Raw genomic sequence first — 20,151 nt, forward strand, 5'->3', positions numbered from 1 at the left:
CGTTGATACTTGATACACATCGTCTAGCTGAACTGTTTAGTTAAATTAGTGTTAAGTCAAAACTGATGGATCGCCTGTCGAAATATAATATATTATTGTGACAAGGTTTATACATTTTACTTTAAGCAGTTAATCAACCACTATTTCTTATCTTGACCGATTTTCAGCCATGGAGGCTTGCGCAGGATATTATATTACTAATAATACTAAAAAAGACTTATAGTAAGGATATGATATATCTCCCGAACAGATGGCTAGTTTAAATTGATTTTTAGTATGAATTGTGGCCAATGCCACAGTGGCTAAAATATGGTCAGGAGGACTATAGTATAATTAACATTATTCAAGTACCTATTGGCAAAAACACAAGTGGAATTCCTATATCCGATGTCCTATCAATGCCACAATACGATGGGGCATCAGATTATTATACCTACTATGTTTCAATCTAAGGAAAATAATAAGTACCTATCCTAATCATTTCACATAGAATTTAGCTTAATATGATGTTTTAACAAGATCTAGTAGAATATATTGTTCAAGTCGCAAGCATTAATTGCATGTTATTCTAATTGAATCGTGATTCAATTACCTACGGTTAAATTACAATTGTTTAATAACTTATATTTATTGTAAAACCTAAGTGCGATTCTTAAAAAATTGTATGTCGTATATTATTTTGGTAGGCATATGTATTCTTAACGAGTTTTCAGCCTGTAGTTGCACGTCTAAATATCGCGCAGAAGCCTTACCAGAAAAAGTACTTATATAAAATATAGACATATTAATATATTATTATTAGTAGTTCTTCCGTTAACACTTATCTGTAAATATTATAGTAACCTACTATACATTGAAATATAAATGTATCTCTGTTCTAAGATTTATATAGTTATTAGTAACATCATTCAAAAATACTCCACTTCTCCGTTATAGCGTACATAACTTCAGGTATTTTTATAACCACGATAGCCTAGGATGTTATGGCCACAGGTCCTAAGTCCATCCTAATTAAGACATTCTTCATCATTAATAATTATTATAAGAATCACACGATCCTTGTGCACTGTTGCATGATCCCTTGTTTAAAATATAAAGATGTTAATCACCTCAAAATTTTATTTGCATAATGTATTATGAATAACAACATTTTGCTCACTTTAAAAACTGGTCAAATGTCAAATTAGTGTTAATCTGAATAGTTTTTTTTTACTGTATTAATGAGTCTGTCACTGTATAAAACAACACGGGTTTAATGTTAAAGTCTGTTTATTCTGACCCTTAAATATTAGATTGTTCAATAGCTCTTTAAATTTATTAGTGCTATAAAAACTCCAGTCATGTACACTCGTCTTAATGCACAACGGGGCTAAGGTCTGCATTGTATTCACTGCAACTAATTTAACACACACAATAAAACAATTTATTGCTCAAATTGAATAATTGGTAATTAATTAAATAAGTGTTATATTTCAGTGAACGGTGTTAAAGATCAAATTGGTTTAGTAGTAAGGTTGCGTGGTATATACCTAAATAATATTAATGACTATATTATCAAAACGAATCCTATTTCCGTAGGTAATTTTTGTCGGACCAATAATGATTTTTTTCATAGTTATTAATTATATACATGGTGTCCCACTATTGGTATACTAAGCGCGAATGAACTTGTAGTTTTGCATACACTGATCACGAAAAAAAATACTTAAGCAACAAAATTACGTCAATAATTTTTTGCTCAATTTTACCTGAAAATCCATGTTTTCTTCTCTAGCTTCACGCAGAATATACCGCTTCGCTAATGAGAGCATTTTGTCTATGAAAACATATATAATCTTAAACGATAACTCACGTGCTGGTGGCAAAGTTAGACGGGTTGCTTGATATGGGTGTAAACATAGAGTTTTAAGAATTCGTCTATATGAAAAAATAGTATTTTTTACAAACTCAGCGTATGCATAACTATAACCTCATTTGAGCTTAGTATACACCCTGTATATATATTCAACAAGATCATAGGACACTCTTTTATTTAATTTCGTTAAATCGTACTTGATTGAATGAATTTTCAGTTTTTTACTGCACGCCAAACATTTCATCCTGCTCTTTAATTGTTTATTATTTTCCCAGTGTTAAACAAAGAAAATATTTATTATTTTCTTTCGATCAATTTAAAATGCAAAACAACATTACCATCGGTATTTTCCCATCGCGCAAACCATTTCTCTGTTTATTATTCAAAATAACTAGTAAAAAACGAGATCTAATAAAGTGAACAATGGATCATCTCCAACAATTGCTCTCAATATACATAAATGACTTTTTTACCTCGCCCTAGTAATGAAACGTCCTCCCTATCTGTCACGCGAACTGCAAAGTAAGGCGCACTTGACAATGATTTTATTTAGATGATGTTAGGGCTGTCACTCTCTTAAAAAATCATTAATTTTATTTTTATAGAAACTGAAGTCATAATATTATTATGTTCATATTAAGTTTTATTTTATTTAGACAGTTATGTAAACAATTTAAATGATGCAACAATATATTATAAAGAAAATTCTGAAAAGCCGTGAAGCTATAAAAATAAGATACAGAATCTAGATGCACTTTACTAGTTGTAATTAAGTATAAGAATAATGTAAAGTTACTTGAATGTAAAATAACACTTTATTTCAATTATTTATGCAAAGCAAATTTATTAAAGAATTATACGTATAGCAGCCCTAATTGATTAAGATGTCGTAAGTCGCGGTGACCTTAGTGATGTGATGTTAAATAACTTATTTTTTACCTTTACTGTTGTGGTTAATTCAATGTTGATGTTATAATTTATTTTGAGGTGATGTCTATTTCTTATGATATGTTTTTGTACGATCTATTTTTATGTTCCGAAGATTTTACTGATGAGGTATTTATAAAGACGCGCATACAACAATATAGTTTTAAAAAACTGTCTTACTATAATGGATGAATTAGAAAAAAATATAAAAAAGTACTGATTTTCTATTTTAATCATTAAAAAAGAAAAAGCTTAAAAAATATTTTAGTTGGACTTTATAACGGTACACATACATACACTAGACATTTTATCTCTTGCATGACAGAAGCGAAGGGAAGGAAATCCAGTCAGATATGGATATTATCATATTATTTTAATAAATTTGGTCTTGAGATTCTGGGAACATTCAAACCATTGCCTATAGTCCTATACAATAACAATTTTTGCACTGAAGCACACGTGGTATGTTGAGTAAATCCAATGTCGTTATTCACACAAGCTTAATCTTCTTGGCTTGCTTTTATGATTCCTGGTTTTTATCCTCCTTTAGAAGGAACACTCCTCCATTTCGTATTACATGATGAATACACAAAAAAGTTTTTCACTTTGACTTTAACTGATTCATTTGTAGGATAGCATATTTTTACAATTGATGTATTAATACATCATCTAGTATGTAAGAACGTTAATATTGTTCTCAATATGTTGAACAATCCCACAACACAGTACCACTTTTCTACCAATATCGATCCAACCATTTCACAGTCATAACGCTGAACGGTCACGTAGGAGCCTCCAGGAAGGTTCGAGGCGTATGGTCAGTTCTAAGATAATTCTATTGTTTTTATTTTTTAATAATTTCCAAGTATCGTGACTGAGGGTGCCGTGCGTCGCCTTGATCTGTCGCCCTGACTCCAAACAACAAGGTAAAACTTTTCAGTTTATGCAACGATAGTAATCTGAATAATTCGCGGCCGTGAAGTGGGATTGCAATTTCGCGATACCTTTTGGTGTTACTGTGAAATTGAAATCTATGATGAGTTCCTTCATAGGAATGAGATGGAGGTCAGAGTCTCTGCACCTATCTCGGGACCTGTCGATTAAGAAAAAAAAATAAGACATAAAAATGAGCGAATTAATGCAATGATGTTTAACTATTATATAAATGTAAATTAAGAAAATGTGGTTAACTCATAATAATCCTTTTTATCCAAGTCGGTACCTGATGGGTAAAGAGTATAGTATAGCGATTTCACATGATTAGCAATAATTTTGATTAGTCCTTTTTCGATTGCAATGAATGTATTTTCCGATATGCCTCAATATTTTAAATCTATGTGTACCTGAATCTATTTTTATCAACGCTCTCAGGGAGTTATCCTATGAGCCTATTTTTAAATAAATGGTTTTTGTGAAAGTCCCATGGCTATTATTTATTTTAAATATTTGTAGTGTATGCAAGTTTCCTATAATTTACACTAGATGGCGTTGTTCATTTAAGTAATAATCCACTTACTCTTATTCTCATTTATTGTATAATTATTATAGTACAATGTGTGTTATTGTTGAAGTTATTAATTACTTCACGTAATAAGCCTATACAAGTGAAGTACAAAAGATTTTATTATTAATGACCAACCAATTCCTTTTGGGGAGGTAATAAAAGGGACGGGTGTGAATGGTGTGATAAATCCTACCCACGCAATTTCGTTCTAAGTATTTCTTGCATCTAAGTAGAAAATTACAAGGAAGGACAAATTCCACATGATACATATACCTAGTAATCTCGAACTGATTTTTATTTAACGCATATCAAGCTTTTACGTATTGAATCATAATATGAATCGTAACAAAAAATAAAAAAAATAAAATATAGGATTTTCAGTATCATTATAATCGTTATGGATTTAGAGTACAGAATACCTTGGTCTATATATTATAGGAGTTATGCGTCGACTTTGCGAGTGGCAATATAAAATAATAGCAGCATATGGCGCTTTAAGCTTTCTTTAAACCCTTTGGGTAGCTCGTGTTAAGGAAAGTGAATATTTTCTAACTACTGAATGTCTATTTTGAATATATAATCATACAGGGTGTAATCGTTAAGCACAGGCGATTATTCCGTAACTATTAGAGATATAAAAAAACTTTAAACTGATACCTAATGAGTAAAAAGACCATAATATCATTTTTTTAATATGTCGATAATTAATATCTGTTGTAGTTACGGAAAAATCGCATGTGCACACTTAACGATTACACCCGGTAGGTATAATTCCATAAGCCAAGAGACTTCCCGGTTTTACCGAAACGCAATTCATAAATATACCGAATTCCCTTTAATCCTGGATAATTACTTTCTTTTCCCATAATCTCCAATAATGAAACGACAACATTGTTGCATTGATTTGCATTGAGAAAATGAAATGAATGAATTAAAGGTAGCGTGAGTAACCGTCTGAGGAAAATTATAGACGTCTCGAAGGAAAATTGAAATGAATTAATAAGTAAAATGGACTTAACCTTTAGTATTCGAATACCGTTTCCCATTGATGCTTTTCCTAGTAATAATTATTACAATAATCTGTGTTAAACATGAAAACTATTGAGATTAGAAATTATAATTCATTAATTGATCGCAATGGTTTAATTATGTTATTGTCAGCCTATTTCTGTTATTTATTCAGACTTTTTTATTTCTAATAGATACTGGGTCAAGTATTAGGAGGAAATTTTCTATATTTATTTATTTATCAATGTTTACGTCTAACTAAATATATATAAAGGTTAACTTATGACTGATTGACATTTAAAAAACTTGAAATTATTCTATAAATTAATATGTTCACGTATTTTAGCATGAATTTGTGTTATGTTTTTATGTTTTTAAATTTAAGTGATCAAGTTACCCCCAAAATCTTTGAAATATCCATGCAGGATTTCATCATGTGATAAAAAATCTTAGAAGAACATCGCAAATGACGTACCTACGTTGATACTTAGTGTGGTCCGAGAATATTAATTAAGTTTAAATTTACACAGCACTCTAAATTACATCACTGATACATTTTAATAACATAATATTATTAAATTATGTTTTAATATATTGCCCGTATTCTGTTACCAAATAACTAATTTCAAAGGAACTTAAAATTAATTATTATTCGTTCCACCTAGTTTTATATTTTATTTAAAATCATTTTATATTTACGATAGGAAACGTTTCAATAATGGCATTATCGGCACAATCTTAAAATTCAAATAAATGGACATAAAATAATAAATAAATACAGAATCTCAGAATCGTTTGAAGTAGCCGTAGTTTGTCACTACTTATGTTATTAAAATTTCTAAAGTCGTATGTATGTATAGGGGAATCTCCAAAAGTACTGATCCTATCATCATGAACAATGAACATTCTTTAACTAATAGAAAACTACTTAGAAGTGACATTTACCCCAGGTCAACCATAACATGCGGCTCTAGTTAAAATAGTAATTGCATAGATTCCGATCCACCTGCAATAAATAAATCGATTTCTGTATTGGGACGTCATAAAAAATATTACACAGGGTCTATTTATAGTAACTTTTTATTTAATCTGACCTACATAACATGTATCTCTCTTGGCGCCAACTGCAGATAATCGCAGGAATAGCTTTTTTTCAGTCGAACTTTCTGAATTCTTTTTTTCCTAACAAAAAAGAAGAAAATCAAAGACCTGGCCTGAGAATCAGAGTATTTTATAATTTTACCGTAAAAATACAAGAAAAAATATGTAACATAAATTATATCTATACCTACTAATGTTATACCTACTCTATACTTATATTATAAAGCTGAAGAGTTTGTTTGTTTGAACGCGCTAATCTCAGGAACAACTTTGTTTTGTCCGTTTTGAAAAATTCTTTCAGTGTTAGATAGCCCATTCATCGAGGAAGGCTATAGGCTATAATATCATCATGATAAGACCAACAGGAGCGGACACACGAGGGTGAAACCGCGGAGCGCAGCTAGTAAACAAATAAAATGATCGATCGTACCTATAGGTCCTACTGGTTATATATTGAAAGCTTGAATGGTTATACGGGTTCGGCAAATCCCGCAATTTCTAAAAGGATGGCCAGTAGATTGTAAAGAAAGTCAGTAAAACGAACCAGTTCCTATAATTATAGAGTCTGCAGAGCTGCATTATAATGGGTAATCCCATGGAAAGACCCAAGCGTTGATCCCATATCTCCATACTAGGTTTACGACGCGGACGCCTCCCTTATTGAAGCATCATTACGGAGGACGTGATAAATCCAATAATAGGAAATTGACACTTAAAAAAACATTATTTCTATTATAAACGGTTTAGTACATAATATGTTATATTCGCGATACTTACGACGATCTTCTGAAGTGGTATTAATTCCCCCATGGTATGTAGGTACATACAATTTTTTCATAAATAATAATTTATTGTGTAGGTAGGTACATCATATTATGGCTCCAACGAATTTCAGTTCGAATGGTCGAATAGTGGGCTGTGACACAGATTAGATGTTGTTGATCAGTCAGTCAGGTATACTGAAAGCTGTTAAATTAACTATTCTACTAGCCAAAGTGTATAATATAAATTATAATATATGACAAAAGTAGGTATTATATTAACAATGATACCTCTATGTTGAAAACAATAACGACTGAGCAAATTTTTTCTGCTTATCCCAGAGAATATCTTGTTATTTCTATTTATATACTCATGTGCTTTATAATGCACTAGAATCTATTGCTTGCCATTGTGCAATATATATAAAATTTACTATAAAATTATTTACCTAATACAAATATTTTTTAACTCGCTTAGTTTATAAACTTCATGCATAAAATTAGTCTTCTACCAGTTTTTTCATACACACTTTTGAAAAATAAAATAGATTTAATAAAATTAATATCTTTTAGATGATTTCCTAAATGATTTAATTTCCAATAACATGACGGAGTTTTGAACCTTCTGTAAATGTAAATTTTGATTTCTCTGCAAATTGTGTTTGTAAATTTTATTGAGACCGAATTATTTTGGTCACAAGGTTAAAAACGTTCAAATTGACAAATTATCTTTTCGACGAAAAACGTTAAAGCTATAGAGAATATCGCAATCATTTAAGAAAAAAAAAATACTAAGAATTTCGGTTAAATTAACAACATGCATGAAAACTTATGCGTGCAACGAACTTAAGATCCTTTCCTCTAGGGTTATTGATATTTTTAGTAATATTAATAATATAATTAATAAAGTACACTGTAATAACAATAGAATTAATTTCTAGTTTGTATTTCTATTTACACCATCTGCATCATTGACCTGTAGAACATCGGAGAGCAAAGAGACTAGCAATGCATTTCTAAATCATTATGTAATTTGAAGTGTAAATAATTAATAAGCGAAACGGAATATACTACTGTTGTGAACGAAAATGAGAAACCTACCAATTTCCTTGAAGTTTGTTGAAAAGAAGGGATGATAGATCACGCAACAACCGTGACATGAAAACAAAATAGCATGTCACCTCGACTTTGAATCTAAGGCACCACAACAAATTCACCGTTAAATTTGACCTTTAACAAGTGTGTTTAACGTCTCTATAATTCTAATAATAATAATTTCATGGAAGCATAACTCGTCCTTGACTTCAACGCATTATATACCGATTGTTGTCACAACATCGTGAGTAAATTATATTCATAAATACAAAAAACATTGATTACACATTACTACACATATACGCTTGAATTGCATTTTTAAAATATTGTGGTGTAATTTTTATACTGTTTGTTTATGCCTATCAACAAACCGGTCCGGCGAGATACAGAAGTTCGTAATAAAATTAATTTGTATACAAATAAGAGTATAACAGTGAATTAAAATGCAACAGACTGTAAAAGGAAATGATCGCAAAATGCCCGAGTCACGTTTTTTGTTTTTAACACACAGATTGATTGTTATGTTTTATTATGCGTGAAAACAAAAGCGAACTATTTTTAATTTTTGTGTTACCTATATTTTTAACGTTCATTTGAAAAATTTACATTTTTATTGGCCGGAAATGAAAATCAGACGTGTTAGTTGTCACGTACACACTGATATTATGTATTATGCAACACAATTTAATTTCAGTTTTTATTATGATTGTCTTGCATCGAAGCGTAGCATTCGAATGTCCATGTATCTGGGTTTCACGTAAACAATTCAATCGTTCACCAATGCCTCACATTAGCATACGTAGATACTTTCCGCAAGCCGAAAGAGAAACTCAAACAAAGGAATCGGAATGTTTTTCCGTTTTTGAAAAGATAATCTAACGCGCAAGGTTTTCGGTAGTGTAACTATTGAGAAGTCTGCACAAACATGCAATTAAAGGCCAAGTCAATGGCATGTGCGAAGGTTGTCCAAATTTGCAGGCTTCGAGGGTTAAAGTCAAGGCTCTTGGCAAGCGGCGGTGAAAGTCAAGGCTGGTCGGGTTCTGTGCCCACATTGTTATATAATACATGCACATATTACATAGATATAAATAGATTTTCAAGTTGTTTTTAACTTCGCTTTTTTTGTTCTGAAGTTATAATGTACAAGCTTTTCGCTCCATGTTTCAGAGGGATCATAAACTTAAAATACCTACATTCAAAAATATCAACTTTAATAGAATATCATTAACTTAATCATAATAATACAGTGCGACGGTTAAATAATAATGTGACTGAGATAATAACCAAACTTGTTTTGAAGTGGATAATTTAGTTTGTAAATTATTCTAAATATAATTAACTTAAAAATGTTTAATATTATATTGACGATGAATCTTAAAATTTAGCATGAAGTCTGTCGCTTTAAATTACTCACAAACATTCAAATAATATTATAATATGAGGATAATAATTACATAAATATTAATATTTCTTAAGTAGGTAACAAAATAAAAATCTTTTTAAAAGCATTGACAATAAGAATAATGCATAAAAAGGGAATTTCCGTATTTTAAGACCATTTTTATTGTTTTTAATGAAAATTTTCCATTTAATTCCTATATTATCATAAAAATTTCTGTTATGAAGATAAAATATACCTACAAATATAAAACCTTTACCCTCGTTTAAATCGTTTACAAAGAAATGGCCGCATAAGATAATTGATAATCATATTGCATACTAGATGTGCCCGCGACTTCGTCCGCGTGGAATAGTGACTGTATAGTAGTTACTACTTAACTTTTATTGAGTAAACACGTACTACCATAGATAATTAAAAGAACTGTTAGTAAAATTTATTACTAAACTGAGCTAAAAAAGAAAAAAGAAATGCGTAATGAATTTTTTACGTAAAATTTCTTTTAAATTATGTCATAATATTTTTTAGGCACCAGGATCGAGGGGAGCAAATTTATTTTCCTTCCTTTCTTGTATGTGTGTTTTTAACATTGTATCGTCCAGTAACACATCAGCTTAATCGATACTCAATTTTTATCAAATCCAGCACCAAATTTATTTACAAACCGATTGACATTAAATAAACATTGAATGTTAAATGAAGATTACCACAATATATTAGTGAAAACCGCATCTAAATCGGATAAGCCGTTTCTGAGATTAGCGTGCACAAACATACAGACAAACAGACAAACAGACAAACATTTTTTAACTACAGTTTTGGATCGATATATTATAACAATAACACCTGCTAATTTTTTTTTACATATTTTCAATGTACAGACACCACTTTTCTAGAATTTTATTATATGTATTGATTGATGATGATGATAAAAATACATAACTTTTGTATAAATTGCAAAGTTCAAAAAGTTGATAGTTAACAATATTATTATTACAAGAGTAAGGTTGTAATATTGTAAGTTTTACTGAACACAATAAAACAAAACCAATCAAAAATTGAGAGAAACTTCAATTTAAATACAAATACTTAAGTTTCACTACCATATAAATATATAGTATATCACTAATTCAGGACTGCTAAAAAAAAACTTCAGTTATATTTTTATCATCTATTCGAATTGACTTAAATATTAGTTTATACATAAATAGTTATTAAAAAGAGAAAAAAAATCAACAACATTAACAATGTGAGATGAATGACCTTTGATGAATAAATGATTTTTCAAGAAAATAATAATAATTTATCTTATTAATGTAAAGTTTCTGTCTCTTAAGTTACTTACACTTATAAAAAGCTAGGTAACTACACTGTAATAATTAATAGTCTGACTTATAATGTAACCTATGCTTCAAATTAAATTTTGATTTGATCTATTCATATGTTTAACCTAGTTATTTGATTGCGATATAGTTCTGAATCATAGATATTTTGGTTTGGTTTAATTATTAGCAAAATATACTTACATATTAAATAGAAATTTTAAAACTCAACCTTCAGATTTACAAAATTTGAATCGAGATTTTCTATCATTTAAGATTGCCCAAAATTTTAGTGTTAGTATTAATATTTTTAATGCTAAAGACGTCTTTAACGATACAGTGTTGAAAGAAATAAATCATATACCAAACTGCCTTTATATTGTGGCATATTACGCATTATTTAAATTTATTACTTAGTAAATTATCAACACGGCTTAACAAGATCACAGGTCTGGTATAAAACCGTGATAACCTATGCATATTGAAATCAATCAATTACAACGAGCATATATTTATATTGATTTTTAATGATCTTGAGCGTGCCATAGAATTATAAATAGCAGCATTTATAAGTAGATCGGGAAACGATATGTAAAACAGATTACCGGTTCACTTTACGAATTCGCATATTCAGTCTTAATTAGTATAGGATATGAGTCTGTGTACCTTAACTTGAATTATGTTATGCTTATATCGGTAAGAGATCAGTAGTCAGAAGTCGTTTATCAACTCGTTTTTTTCGTATGTTCCAAAACTGTAACGATCAATCACAATATATTATTATGATGTAATTTAATAAAATAGGTTTAACCGATTTTTACTTATTGTTCTACCTCTTGCAGGATACAAGACTCAGGTAGTTTTAAATTAACATGGTTTTTATCCTTTTTCAATACACGGATTTACTATCGAGGGTTCAGACAGTAGACCATAATAAATTAGGATTATTAATATTAAATAGGCCATGTACTGATTGGTAAATCTCACAGAGCGTCAAAATGTATGCTCAGAGTTCAGACCTTCGCCTTTTTAATATTTTATGTATGTCACCTGAAAACTCTATTAAAAATAATTTAATATATTAGTTTTATATTAGGCTAATTGATGTCGAAAAATTAACAGACCAAAAAAAATACCAGCAGAATTGAGAACCTCCTCCCTTTTTTTTGAAGTCTCTTAATAAAAGTGAGTCTGACATGGTCTCACACAGGATGTCCGCGTGCTCTGCTTATATATAAATATAATAATTTGTACATATTTCTTTTCTATATAAGATATATTATCAGTGTTGATAAGATTTATTTCTAAGATTAGCAGCTAGAGGGATATAAGTATGATCTACTTTTACGACATTAACATCATGTATGTCATGTACATGGCCGGATGTCGTAGATATATATCAAGATATAATTGTTACTCATTTTAAATTAGTTCTAGGGTTTATTTTATTAGCGTAATTTGCTCAAGTACACTTTTATTGTTTAATTGTATTTAATTCGATACATTTTAGTGTCAATTAACAATTGATTTACACGTGCCATATTGACTGATACTAATCGTATGATCTTGATTTTCAAGGTATTGAAATACAGGTATAAAATATATAGTAATCTGTCTATAATATATGAAAATATAAGACTTTGGTCTATTTTCCCAAACTTTATGAGGTGGAGGATTTATACATGTAGGTCTTAGTTAAATGTGTTTGGAATGATATATTTAACATGTTCCAATAATTTCTCATGAAAAAAACACATTTGCAGTGATTACACTCGTAGCTTCCCTTGACCAGTGTAGACGTGCCTAGAATAACAATATAAACGGCAATTATATGTAATTATTGGTGTAATATTATTTTCTGTTACGATTAGAATTAGTTAAAATAAGAGATAGAACTTGTATTTATGTCTATCAAAAAAATCTATACTGTCACTCTCGCATACTTAGGTACTATAGCCACTAGGTAGGTACCAAAAATTATTGCAATGAATTTTAAAATGTAATTTAAAAAATACAGTAAATCTCAAATTATAATAATATAATATAGTCGATATACTTTCTTGGTACTAGAAAGTCCTTAAAGAAAATCAATCCCTGAATGATTCAATGCATTTGATCCAGAAACCTCAAGACAATATATTATTCTTCCTTATTCTATAGATCAAATACCATTGGGATACATAGATTTGTTTAATTGTTTAAAACATATAAAAGTAGTTAATCCATCCATATGGATTAAATCGATTTATAGATGGAGATATTATACACATAATATGATTAATTATTTTTTTAAACCTTAATTTAAGATTGATTTGGTACAGATTATTAATCGATCTTTAATGTAGATACAAAATTATAGTTGGATAAAGAACTCCAACGTGAGCTTTTAAACACGCTTATATTAGCTTCACCTGTATATGTATGTACGTACATGACTCCTTTAAACTCGATTTTGACCCACTTTAAACGATTTAATTCAAATTTTGTACACTTTTCAAGGATTCGTGACAGTACAACAATTTCATCGTATGAAAGTATCTTTTTAGTTTTTTTAAACTATATAAACTATTAGTGATTGAATTATGTATCGAATAAAATGTATACTTAGCGTAAATAATTACTGTTTTAGATTGTTTGTGAAGTGCGCCCACGCACAACAAACAGGGAATAGGAAATAGAAAATATAAATAATTATCTAATCAGGATCATGTAAAACGCCGTAGGGCTGTGCATTTACGGTATATGTTTGAATTAATTATTATTTTAATATTTTGTATTCACCGTAAATGCAATTTATATTTGAATATTGATAGATTATGTCATGCCGATATTCACACGCATATCCTGATTTATATTTATTGAATTAATTTAATATTATGAATAATAAATTATGTTGGAACGGTTAACAACCTTTGTTTTGTTGTGACAGCGTAAACATTCATATAATATTTATTAATATTTTTTTTATTAATGTACTTCTCATAAACACTAAAGGTTATTTCTATTTTATATTTTAAAAGTTACTTGTAAGACAGGGAAAAATTAATGTTTTTTTTATTCGTAGTCTTAGAGAATGTACCAAAATGTAAAATAATAAATATATACCACTATTTATAATGTGTAGTAATAAAATTAAAGTGGCTGCCTATCTCGTTATATTGCGAAATATTGATTATTTGCGATAAGACTTAAAATACTATAATATTATCTACATATTATATTAAAATTTAAAGTTCTTTGTTTAGGTGCGTGGAATGTAAAAGATAATAAGTAATAGAAACATTTTTTAATAATAAGGTTGATTTTATAAACAGATTAAAAAAATATAAGCACTCAAATAGTATTAAACGTAGGTACATGTATGTAGTGTTTTTTAATGAAAATGCCTCTCTCATAATCAGCTAATTAATTACAAAAATTATTATACAAAAAATATATTCACATGTACAATCTCTTTAAGGTTATTTGTAAAATACTAACATACTTTATAGCAGCATATTTCAAAGATACTTACACGTGCTTATGATAAAAGAAGGAAGGACAATTATACACCTACCTATATAAGATTATCATCTGAATGTTTTAGATACATAATATTAGCGTTGAATACAATATCCGCGTCATATTGTTTCCTTTCTTTCACTTTAAGCCTTTAGTAATTCTATACGGCCACGTTTGATAAATCTATTGTCTGAAATTTTAGAACCAATGACAATGGCGAATATTAAAGGATTTATAAAACACTAGAGGTCCGCCCCGGCTTCGCCCGTGGTACATATTTCGCAATAAAAGGTAGCCTATGTCCTTTCTCGGGTATCAAAATATCTCCATACCAAATTTCATGCAAATTGGTTCAGTAGTTTAGGCGTGATTGAGTAACAGACAGACAGAGTTACTTTCGCATTTATAATATTAGTATGGACTAGCATTCCGCCCGCGGGTTTACCCGCTTTTTCAAAATAAAACCCGCATAGTTGGTTATTTCCGGGATAAAACCTATCCTATGTGTTAATCCAAGTTACCTACCCTCTATAATATGTGTGCTGAATTTCATTGTATTCGGTTCAGTAGTATTTGCGTGAAAGAGTAACAAACATACATACGTATACACATACATTCATCCTCACAAACTTTCGCATAATTATAATATTAGTAGGATATCTTAATTTAGATAATTTATGGCCTTATTTGAAGATTAATATAATTTATATTGTTCTATATATCGTCTTTTTAATTTCTCATAATATTTATATACAAAATTGAATTCAATCGCAAAGACACGATGATAATAAAATAATATGATGATGATAATTAATATTCGGACGCAATTTATTTTATCAGATACATCACGTGATAAATCTTCATAATATAATATGTATTAAATATTAAATATTCTCCAACATTATACGGTATATATAACGGTTTTAATGTGTCTAAAGGTTATGCTATAATCACTAAGTACATTATTTTAAACTAGCTTTCCGCCCGCGGCTTCGCCCGCTTTGTCTAAAACATAATAAATTATATACTAAATCCTTCCTCTCGAATCACTCTATCTATTAAAAAACCGCATCAAAATCCGTTGCGTAGTTTTAAAGATTTAAGCACATAATATAGGGACATAGGGACATAGGGACAGAGAAAGCGAATTTGTTTTATACTATGTAGTGATGAAGTGTAAGAAAATGAATATGTAATTACAATATTTGGTCAATTAAATTGCTTTTTATATAATACTAACTTTCCGCTCGTGGCTTCGCCCACCTTGTCGAAAACCTAATAAATAATATACTAAAACCTTCCTCTTGAATCATTCTATCTATTAAAAACATCTATATAGGGACAAAGAAAGTGACTTTGTTTTATACTATGTAGTGATTGTGGATAAAATTAAAGTATCTAAAATCGGGATAACCTACACAACTATGATTCGGAACAAAGGTCCGTCGGAAATAATCTTAGATTTGAATTTCGTGACCGGAACAGTCAAGGTCCGTACCACGGCCGATAGTTCGCAACATTACTGTCATATAATATTTCATTGTTGTATTAAATACAATAATTTTATGCACTAACTAGCGATAGACACAAATTATATGCTGACGGGTCCCGTCAATAAAGCGGCACGGCGGAACACAGTGGAGTTTAGTCGGTAGGACCCTGCATTCAGCAGGGTGATTCCGACATAACCCAGGGCTCTTCCCCCGAGTGCCCTGGGTATGCCTAAATGCATTCTCCACTATAATAAAAAAAGGCACAAATTATATAATACTTGCTGTGCCGCGCGGTTTGTCACGCGTTCGAACCCGCGAGCAAAAGCTCGACAAATAAATTCTATATATCATGTGTTATTCTAATGTATAACCTACTACTGTAAAATTTCATCCAAATCCGTCCTGTAGATTAGATTATTCGTGAAAGAGTAACAGACATACATACTTTTGCATTTATAATATTGCTAGGACTTTGTAAACAAACATTATAAAATTGTTTATTTATTGTTTAAGGACATTCGAAGTTAACTTATGTCAGAACAGAAGGGAAATCAAAACACCCTTTGCAAGGAAAAGGAGTCGTTTTTATAAAGAATCGGATGTAACCTTGATACTAGGGTAAACAGCTTTTTGAATTAAATTATAGTTATAATTTATGCAAAAGCGTTTTTCAGCCTAACAGATACAACCTTTTTCCGATAACATTTATTTCCTATGAAAGTACTAAATAAATAAGCGAATCGAAACACAGTACAGTCAGGCACTTATTACTTTTGGTTTTTATCATTTTTTATACTAACTATCTATGTACTAAGAAAACTATAATCCATACTAATATTATAAATGCAAAAGTAACTCTGTCTGTCTGTCTGTTACTCAATCACGCCTAAGCTACTGAACCAATTTGCATGAAATTTGGTATGGAGATATTTTGATACCCGAGAAAGGACATAGGCTACCTTTTATTGCCTTTAATATGTATCATGGGCGAAGCCGGGGCGGACCACTAGTATTATATAAACAGGAATGGAAGTAGTTCAATCTTTAGTAGGTAAGTATTTAATATAGCGACCATATTACCTAATATATATTGCATAATGCATTAAACGTAAAAAAAGAAAATTCATTCCTCTTGGTGCATAAATGAGTTGACTTTGACCTTAGATTACAAAATAAAATATTTTGTAATCTAAGACTTTGACATTATTAGCTTATAATAAGGGTAATTTCCGTTTATGAAAAAACTAGAATTATTGGAATTCGTAATGACAGTGACCTCTTGTACAGCACGTTCGCAATATGATTGTTAAAATATGCGATTTTGACCAACTTTATAGATAATATTATAATATGCTTATAATGGATATTTATTTATTTTTATATTTTTGTTTTTACTTTTTTCTACTGTATTTTTGTTTTTGCTTTTTTATCCTTTACGATAACTGTCATTTACCTTAAATGACACAAAATTATTATAAACATTCGCAAGGTTTACTAATTTTATTGTTCGATAAGAAATGTTCATTAACAATTAAGGAGACAAAGATAGTGGGGCTTTAAACATGACAGATACAGGGTTAATATTATCTTATCCTACTTACAATAAAGCAATGAATGGCTAACAGCTGAAACGCAGTTATCTTAGAGCCGTTATTGCATAAAGAATGCCAGTTTGTCCATATAAATCTTAATTCAATTACATCACAATGAATGCTAAGGTCAGTCGGTTCACACCTCGTAACAAAAGAGATAAAGAAATAAAATATAAACGATCAGTTACTACTACGATTGTAGTAAATATTATCATTGTAAACAATACACAATCTCTATAGCCAACTCGTTTTGTAAGGATTTCCTGGTTGTTATCAATGACTTACGTGGTGACTTTTCTATCTTTCCTTTCTTATTTCTTATAAAATAATCTCCCTTCTCTAATACACAAGAAATCAGGCTTGTTTCGATCAGGTGTTTCGTGTTATTTTCAATTCAAATCCAAAATTCGAGCACAAATTTCAGACTAATTAAATGTTGTAATGCCAATAATTTTACAAAAATCTTACACCAGCTGGTCCGGATTACCTGCGTAATGCATTTTGTATTTTTTTTTTGTAAAAGATCAAAAATTTTTGAAGGCCATACTGTTACACGGATGTTGATGTCAAAAAAATTTCGATTTAAAAAATTTATGCCGGACGTATCACCGATATACTGTATATTAGAGCAACATTAACAAGAATGTGTGGGTTTGAAGGGCATGTAGCGTTCAATTAAACAACAAAATTAATATTTTTTCAACATTAACACAACTCCGGTTAACGATCAATGAAGATAATATAATTAATAAAATTCACAAACTGCTGCACCGATTGCAAAAGCACGTTTTGACTGAATATGGAATCATGTTTTTAAAGCGAAATGGAAATAGAATTAAGCATATTTCGTTGTACTTGCTAAATATAAACAAGTAACCAAATTCAATGAAATATTAGACTACTTAAAATGTATTTTCACTATCTGATTAAATTTTATTGTAATTTCATAGATCCTTACACATTTTATTGCCTGTATTTAGAATTGACACAATATGAGAAAATAAGCTACTTATTAGCTACGTTATATACGTTTAAAGTTATTAATCCATATAAATAATATTATGAGTAATAGAGGATAGCCTGTAGGCGATATTATTGGCAATATTTATTAGAATAATCCATCATACAGTCACGGGTCACTTATTGTTGTCCTTAACCCAATTTTGCACCTTCACCGGACAAAAAATCTACGTACAAACGAGTTTATTATATAAATATCTCATTGTCCAATAATATCAGAAGTTATATTTATTGTTGTTTGTAAACAATTGATTCATCATAATATAGAAAATGGATTTTTGTGACAAAATTTATCATTTTAAATTCGATACTCGATTTGGAGTTAGTACATAAAAACACGCTTAAAAGTTTTACAATAATATCTGAAGACGGTTCGTATGCCCCGTCCGATTAGGGCCCTTCCGGCCTCCTCCACTCAAGCGACAGCCCAAGCCGAGGTTCGAGATCGCTACCAGGGTGAACCAGGATTCACCCACGCGTCTGAGCCCTTCTGGAATCTGGAGAGACACCACACAAAAAAAGGTTCGTATGCACTTTGTTTGCATTCCTCTGAGAGGAAAATTCCAAATGTGTACTTCAGAAAATAAGTTACCTATTTGAATAGAACTGTGGAATAGAATATGTAATGAACTTCATAAAATTATTTTATAATATTAAGATAATTTCTTCAAATAAAAGTTCATAAAGTAATTTTGAGGTACCTAATTATTTTTAAAAGTGTAGTAATATTGATGCATTGGGTTTCAGTGGCCATTAAAACTCCATGGGTTAACCACCACTCATTTTATTATTTAGTTGGGAAAAATTTGATAACAAATAATGAACATTTAAAAACCAGTTAAACATGAAACCATTGCGCAGAAAAACCATCCCCCATTGGTTTTTCAACATAACATTTTTATTAACTACCTACTGCCTTCCGGCGGTGATTTCCCCATAAAATTTTATTATATCTTCCCGTAATAAATTACCTAATGAGTCATCTTAAATCTGTTGGGGGCTTTTTATCTATACGCAGCTGTGGTATGGCATACATAATAAATACCTATTTTACAAATATCATGTCCACTTATGTTTACCCTTTAAAATTTTAAATTGCTAAAGTTTATCTATGTGGCAACGTCTTAAAAATTTAAATTACATCTTATCCAATGAATATTATCGGTATTTATTTAAAGCATTGAAAATCAATTTTGTAAAATAAAAATTCTATTTGGACATTTAGACGTAGGTACTTTATATGCTAAATAATATATTATGCGACTTTGATTATACCGTTGTATGTAGACGAATATAATTATGTTATTATTTACGCAATAGCGAATGAGTCGGCTTGTTTTAATATATCGGCTCTCGTAAATTACTAGAAATTTATTTCTTCTAATTTCATATAATGCATGGGAATATTTGTAATCTCCGTAGTGTAGGTACTTTTTTAATGATAAAGTGTGTCACAATACATTTATATTTACAACTAGCAGTCCGCCCCGGCTTCGCCCGTGGTACATATTTAGTATTTACGTTTTCTCTACGTAAGAACCATCCTCATACTTCAAGGAATATAATAAAAAAA

The sequence above is a fragment of the Colias eurytheme genome, chromosome 1 (genome assembly GCF_061535395.1).
Source record: "Colias eurytheme isolate Ceu_HAF_F1 chromosome 1, ilColEury1 Martin Lab GWU primary, whole genome shotgun sequence".
Taxonomy (NCBI): domain Eukaryota; kingdom Metazoa; phylum Arthropoda; class Insecta; order Lepidoptera; family Pieridae; genus Colias; species Colias eurytheme.